Here is a 7,851-nt window from a genome sequence, read left to right on the forward strand (position 1 = left end):
TTTGTTGGGTTTTTTTCCCCCCCTCAACGTTTTTGTCTGAAATGACAAATTCTTTGATCATCTTCTCCTAGGATAAATTTTGAATTTATTTGCGTCTGCCTTTTGCCATGAAAGGTAAAGATTTCCCAGATTACTTCCCACAGTGTGCATACCCACAAATCTCCTCCTCCTCCACAATCTCCAAGAAGGGACCATTTGTCCTATACACTGCAAAGAAGGACTACTATTTTTACTCGATCATTAATTAATTTAATATTTAATACCATATCTCAGTGGGGAAGAGGCTAATAAAACCTTGGCAGACTGCATGGGGTGGGCTGTATTAGGAGTCTATGTGAGTGGCCACATCTCACACTGCGGAGCAGCTGTTTGAGGGAGGCACTGCCCTCAGAAGTACAGCAGCATAGGATTTTCTGGCTGCTCATTGAGTAGGAAGATAAGATATGAGAGGAGAGAATAGGTCAATGCTGTATCAGATACCACAGAATCACAGAATCACAGATAACACTGGAATCCTTTGCATATTCAAGCAGGACAGACACCAGAATAAGCTCAATCCACCCAACAAGTATTTCAGGAATGCACCTGGGATGTAGTGCACTGCAATAACCCAACCCACAGCAGGTGAGGCCCAACCTGCTCTTAAGAGAAAAAACACCTGGGACAGAGGACAGAGAACATGGGTGGGAGGGCCAAGATGTTGGAGCCTGAAAAAAACATCACACTGAATTGTGAAGCATTGCTCTCGGCAAAAAAATCCTCTAAGGTCTGATGGGAAATGGTATAATTGGAATGAGGTTTCGAAATGTCTTCTAGGAATTTGTCTTTTTGCTGTATGTTTCATAGGAAGCTAGATAAGGTACTGCATTCTTGCCTCACTGCAGAGAGCCAGCCTCTGCCAGAGGTTTGACAGGAAGGGCAAATAGACAAAATTCCATATTACTGCGTTGTTTTCAATGCACTGCTCAGTGTCCATTGAGGTGACTTGCTCAGCTACAGCTGAGCTCAGTAGGATGTTCCACAGAATGCTAGGACCAATAGCTCAGAATGAAGAAATGATAGGTTTATAAGAGCCTGAATGCAAAGCAACCCATAGAGGAGGATGAGAAAGAAGGATTTCTTCTTCTGACACAGATTTCTTTTTAGCGAAGCTCTTAGGAGTGATGAAAACAGCATGACTGCCAGAAAACTCATAAGAAAGACTACTGTAGGCTAGATTAATTTGCTGGATGACATCTAGAACAGGTAACCTGCAGCCTTCATTGCACTGAACGTCAAACATTTCTCTGTCTGTCACTGAAATCCAATTTGCAAGAATAACAGTTAATCCTAGCTGAAACTCTCAAGGCAAACTAAGAGACCTGAGGACATATTTTGTATCTCTTATCCTCCCAGAAAGTGTTTACATTGCAAATGGTTAGGCTTCTAGAAACTAACACTGGTGAAGCTTCGCATTTCTGAAGGATTTGAATAGCGCTATTCTAGCTCAGTTGCTGCAGGTTTTGTTTCCACAAAAATGATATAATCATCGTAAATGGCATTTTTGTATGGTACTATGCATGCCATGAATTGATATGTTAATTCCCTAAAGCATCTGTTCCTCCGTATTCATAGGTTCTTTAAAGGATCGCAGCCTACATCTTTGCATCCTACTATTCCCTACCTTCTGCTATGGATGAAGACTATATTTCTCAGTAAAATATGAAATATATTAAAGACACTTCAGCTAGACATTCTCTGAAAGATATTTCTAATGATGTGCTCTTGGAAGGAAGTTTTGGAGAAGAAAGTATGCAAAGTCGTTTATTAGGAAGTAGGAGGTACTGTTAGCAGCAGTCTTGTGAAAATTTGGCATCCAAAAATTTGGCAATGTTGACTCAGAGCAATGCTCTCCAGTAGCCAGCCAAGTTTTCCATCTAACCATTTACAGGCATAATTTAGAAATATGCTACTTGTGTAGTTAATAGAAATTAGACTCCTGTGTGATGCTGACTTTTCCAACACCAGCTTCCACTGCAGCTGCTGACAGTGAGATGACCTGAGCTGGGCCCTGCAGAGCTTTGGTCAAGGAACAAACTGGATGGAAAGAAAATGAAGAGAAACCAAAAGGAAGAAACAATTTGAATTTTATGCTGATAGCTGAACTAATGCAATGCTTTCTCCTAGGTTTTATTGAGGTTAGGTTTCCTTTAATGGGTTTGTGCCATACCTATGAATTTGGAGACTTGTGTAGCAAAGAAAAAGCCTGGACTTCAGTCTGAACTCCACTGGCAATTGTTTTATTTTGTTTCTGATTTACAATAGTATTCAGTACTCAAGTGGTCTCATCACAAGACCAGCACTACCCATTCACACAAGGCCTCTCACACAAGGCTTTTCAATAAGATTTTTAGGTCAGGTCAGCATCAAAGTGGTAATAACATCAGTTTCATGCAGAGAACATCTGTTTTCTTTTCAGCATAGAAAGGAGTAGAGTTGGAGATGGGAGAACTGACACATCTTCCTCATCAGTGTCCAGGATGTCAATTATTTTGTTATGCCTTCTTTGAGGATCGACCCTTTCCGAGATTTGGATAAACAAATGATGTATTTTCTTAGTTTGAGGAATCAGAATACTGATTCATCCCAAACTCAGAGAGCACCAGTCCTTCTAGAATCAGGTCTATAATGTTTTACTAATTCCTCAGCCTCTTCAGAAATTGATTATTCCTATTGCCATACCCAATCTTCCCGTTGCTGAAGCAATATTTTCCTCACAGTTATCATCTTCCCTCACTGTAATAATCTTTTTGCTGACCTGATCTGTGAAGATAGTGCCACTCAGAACATTTCAGTTTATCCAGTTTTGCTTGACTTTTTTCTACCAGCTGATCAAGGATGATTCATTGTTGTGGATCCACAGTAGGAATTTCCCATTCAAATCTTAGATGAGTTCACGCTGAACTCTTAATAGCAAGAGTTCAAGTTTAGCTTTAATATAAGATTTTCTTTCATTTTTGGATATAATAAAGAACAGTAAAAGAGAAGATGGTATTACTGTCCATATGTGAAGGCTGGTATTCTCTGTTTGTTACCAGCATCAGTGGTTAACAGGTCTAATATCCTGGTCCACACTCATAGAATCATGCAATCATAAAATCGTTTCAGCTGGAAGTCTGACCCTCAGAAGCCATCTAGTTCAACTCCCATGCAACAAACAGGGGCACCTACAGATGGACCAGGTTGTTCAATATCTTGTCCAGCCTTAATGCCTCCAGGAGCAGGGCATCCACCACCTCTCTGGGCAACCTGTTCCAGTGTTTCTGTACCCTTAGCATAAAAATCATTTTCCTTATATCAAAACTACTTCTGCTTTTGTTTGAAACTATTTCCCCTTGTCCTATCACAGCAGACCCTGCAAAAAAGTCTGCCCTCTTCCTTCTCATAGCCCTCATTTAGATTCTGACAGGCCACTCTCAGGTCTCCCCACAGCCTTCTCTTCTCCAGGCTGAACAGCCCTGGCTCTCTCAGACTGTCCTCACAACGGAGATGCTGCATTTCTGGGATTATTTTTGTGGGCCTCTTTTGGACACGCTCCAACACGTCCATGTCTCTCTTGTACTGAAGAAACTCATTTCCTTAAGAAGATCATTACCTCTGCTCTCTTTCGTCATGTGCTCAGGTTGATTTTTTTCTCATTTGACCCTAGACTTGCACACTTCAGTGAAGACATTTTCAGAAGTGATTTGAGAATTTATGGCTTGAATAATCTGAAGAATCCTAATCTCTCAGCTCTGAATTGTGTGCTGTTCAGGGCATGTGCACCACATGGATTATACACGTAGTTTTGGTATGAGGCAGCTGACATATAAATCAACATCCAGCCAGCCTTGATGACAAATAAATGTATCATCTCAGCTAGAAGAGTAAGGTGAGTCATTAGACACAATGATGTCGTTCTACCCACACATGAGGTAGAGCAAACTGATGACCTTGAGGAAGAGGGGAAATGGCTTTAGGCTGGAAGAGGGTACATTTAGACTAGGTATCAGGAGGAAATTCTTCACTGTGAGGGTGGTGAGACACTGGAACGGGTTGTGTTCACAGTGAGATTGTGGATGCCCTCTACCTGAAAGCATTCAAAGCCAGGCTGGATGGGGCTTTGAGCAACCTGGTCTAGAGGGAGGTGTCCCTACTTATAGCAGAGGATCTCCCTCAATGGGAATGGTGATAAAGCCAACAGTGAAACTGCAGGACAGAGGGCTCTGCATGAGCCAGGAGGCAATGTATGTGCAAATATTAAGATTATATGAAGCTTTTGCAAGTGTACCTAGAGTCCAAGGCAGTAGCAAAAACTGGAAACTTGATGCCTGATTGACCAGTTCTCCCCATGTCTAGAAATAAAGCTATCATTAGTAACACAGGATATGAAACAAAGAGAAAAATGCAGGCAAAGTTGAACATTAACAGATTATAAAACTCGCTATGCTTGTGAGCTGCAGGCTGAATTGTGTAGTGTTAGGAAAATAAGGTAAAACGTTAACTCAATAAAAATCCCAGTGGTAAATCAGCAACCAATTCTCTAAAATCAGTGAATTTTCCTCCACGCACGTCCATCATGTCTCACTGGAGTGAATGATCTGCAATCCTGGGACACACACCTTTCATGTGATTGCTGCTGAAAGAACAGTGCTGCTTGACCTGTTTCTACTTGCATTTGCCCTGAAGACGTCATTGCTTCTGATTAAACATTCTCTTTCATCCTCCCTCTATTCTTCTTGACTGTTTTTGAGAATTAAATTCTAAGGCTATATATGGTTCTTCAGCCCACATACATTGACTATAGGTCTGGGTGTGATTTGTTTCCATAAAAACTCTTCTTCTTTCTTTTTTTTAACTTCACAGTTCCTGTAAGAGAATGTCTTCCTGAAATGCAGATAAAAAACAAAGCAAAGAGTAAGGTATGAAGCAAAACTTCCCAAATTCTGCATGTTATCTCTCTCGATTTGCGGATAATATTTGCCCATAACAACCAGTTTTGCCATAAGCCCCACTTACCAGAGGATTTCAGAATTAGTTATGATGAAAAAACATCTTTTCTGGCCAGCAGAAAACCACAACACAGGGAGCACACTTTCTTGACCCTTGTCTCTTGCAGCCATCATGCCACTCTCTTATCTCCACTGACAGCATCTTCCGGGTCACTGTAACACACTGAAAGGAATACTACAGCCTCCAAAGGAAATGTTTTCCAACCTGTGTCAGTAAATATGTGCTTACCTCACCTGCAGTCACCTGACTAAATGTACTCACAGAAACAACGATATATGAGCAATTGAGATGAATGTACATAGATCTGTACAAAGGCATTACTAACTTGTGAATGATCAGTGACTAGGGCAAAATTTTGGTGCCCCTACCACTGCCCTTTCCCAGCTGCCAGGAAGGCTGATGTTCCACGCTTGGAGGCTGGGTACCTGGAGAGTTCTCGCAGTTGCAGCCTGGAGTTTCCCTGTGCCACTAAAATGTGGTCTGCGCACATCCATGCTGGGCCTGTAGGCAGACACCAATGACCTCCAAGAGTTTCGGTTGTCACAGGGGTGAGGCGACTGATCCAAACGGTTCCATGCACTACCTCACATCCCACTGTCAGGTGCCTGTTGGCCTTCGGTCTTGCTTTATTTATTTCTTTTTTTAAATCAGAAATTGTACAGCTATGGAAGAAGCTTTGTGGTGCTATCAAAAGCATACACTGTGCTCAGATAAAGGTGCAGATGCTCACTGTTGTCTCTTACCATGAGAAATTCAAATCTCTTGTAAATAAGTGATGAAAGACAGACGGACATTTTAATGCTTAACACTTTGGAGAGCCCATACAATGTTTATATGTGGACAATGTCTCAGCAGAGAATAAAATATTTAATAATCAAGCACTTTGCTGCTGCAGGAGACTTGTTCACAAGCTCCCTTGATGTCTTCCAACAGTTGGACTTAATGATCGTTGTGAGTCTCTTCCAACTCAAGATATTCTATGATTCTATCATACTTACAGAAAACCCTAAGGTTTATATATACTTTATAAGGCTTATATATACTTTGCATCCAGGGATGACTTTGACTTTTACATGAAACTTGTTTTTTTTTCTAATAACACAGTTCTTTCACCTGTGCATGGTTTTGCACATGACATTTGGTGGGGAAATCCCTGAGTCCCTTTTTTTTGTGAGATTTCTTGCCCTCTTTTTCACTCTTTGCATCGCTCTGGCAAGGCTGACTGCACATAACTGACAGTGTTAATTAAAAATTGATATAGCATAAAACTATTTTTCCCTCTCATCTCATTAAGGAGTTTAATAAATAGCACTATGAACCTGAGGCTGTTTTTGCAATAAGTGGGTTTAATTAGTGTTTAACATAGATAAAAAAGAGAGGAGAATTTCAGAATCAATGCTGGGAAGTTAATGACTTCATTGCCAGGTTGAAAGAATTTCTTTTGTCAAAAGCAACCATAAAATTTGTCCTGGAGAGTTCTGGATTTATTTCTTCTGGCTGTCTGTGGTCAGGCACTTTCAGTTTTCAGTTTACAGGAAGAACACATCCACCAATCCACCCCTCCTTTCACAGTACCACTTCTTCAAACTCTGCCCGGGCTGTTGACGTCCAGCTGTGTGCTTTCAGACTCAGCCAGTGTCACCAGGAATAAAGACTGCAGAAATGTTTCTGCCTTCATTCACTTTGCCCATCTTCACAGCCTGTTTCTCTGCTGGAGGTGATGTGAGCAAGGAGATGCTTTGGGGGCAAAGAGCCATGACTGAGAATATGGAAAAAAATGACAGTAAGCAGCTGAATTGGTTCTGCTGGGAAAAGAGGGGTTAAATTTCAGAAGGCATTTTGTTATCAGTAGTGGCTGTATTATGAATATGTACAAAGCTGTAGTACCATGAACTTTTTCAACAGTCATTTTAGGAGCTGTATTTTGAGCACACACAGAGAAAAAATTAGATGTCAGGGGGAAGTTCTTTACTGGGAGGGTGGTGAGTTGCTGACACAGGATGCCCAGAGAGATTGTAGATGCCCCATCCCTGGAGGTGTTCAAAGCCAGGTTGGATGGGACCCTGGGCAATCTGATCTAGTAGTTGATCTAGTGGCTGGCAGCTCTGCCTGTGGCAGGGGGTTGGAACTTGATGATCCTTGAGCTCCCTTCCAACCCAAGGCATTCTGTGATTCTGTCAAAAGCAACCAAATGTGGTGAGAAATGTAAGAGAAAAAGTTAGAGTGATCAGGTGGGAATTTGGCACAGAGAAATCAGCACATCCCACGTACAGAAAGAATTGCACAGGAATATAGTAGTAGTTTATATTGTCTTAATAACACCCTTACAGTTGTCAAAACAGCTCACTCAGATGATGGAACATCCCAGAGCTCAAATGCAGACACTAGGAGTTGGACACGATGATCCTTATGGGTCTCTTCTAAATTGGGATATTCTGATTGATACAATTCTAGTTTAGGTTATCCAGGAACAGGCAGAGCTGTTGGCTTGTCCACATTCCCACAGGTAGCAATGGCAAAACTTGGAGAAAGTACCTAATCCAAAGCACAATGTACAACAAGGTTGGCTCACTTCCTTGCTCCTCTCTTGGTAAATGAGTGCACTGGGATAGAGCAGAGGGAAGGTAAATCCCCAGACCAAAGAAATTCCCATGATCTCTTCTGCTTCATGTTTTTTGGGTTTTTTTTGGTTTCTTTTTCCTTTTCCTTTTCTTTTTCTTTTTTCTTTTTCTTTTTCTTTTTTCTTTTTCCTTTTTCCTTTTTCCTTTTCTTTCTTTTCTTTTTCTTTTTCTTTTTTCTTTTTCTTTTTCTTTTTCTTTT

General features: G+C 41.1%; 1 long non-coding RNA gene across 1 annotated transcript; it reads right to left on the reverse strand.

Moving 5' to 3' along the window:
- Nucleotides 1-4,804: 4,804 nt before the first annotated feature.
- On the reverse strand, nucleotides 4,805-6,832 carry LOC116216494. The gene is made up of 2 exons (XR_004159353.1): nucleotides 5,038-6,832; nucleotides 4,805-4,905 (listed from the first exon to the last, which is right to left on the reverse strand). It is a non-coding gene; the product is annotated as an uncharacterized LOC116216494 (long non-coding RNA).
- Nucleotides 6,833-7,851: the final 1,019 nt, after the last annotated feature.

Source organism: Meleagris gallopavo, chromosome 3 (genome assembly GCF_000146605.3).
Source record: "Meleagris gallopavo isolate NT-WF06-2002-E0010 breed Aviagen turkey brand Nicholas breeding stock chromosome 3, Turkey_5.1, whole genome shotgun sequence".
NCBI lineage: Eukaryota > Metazoa > Chordata > Aves > Galliformes > Phasianidae > Meleagris > Meleagris gallopavo.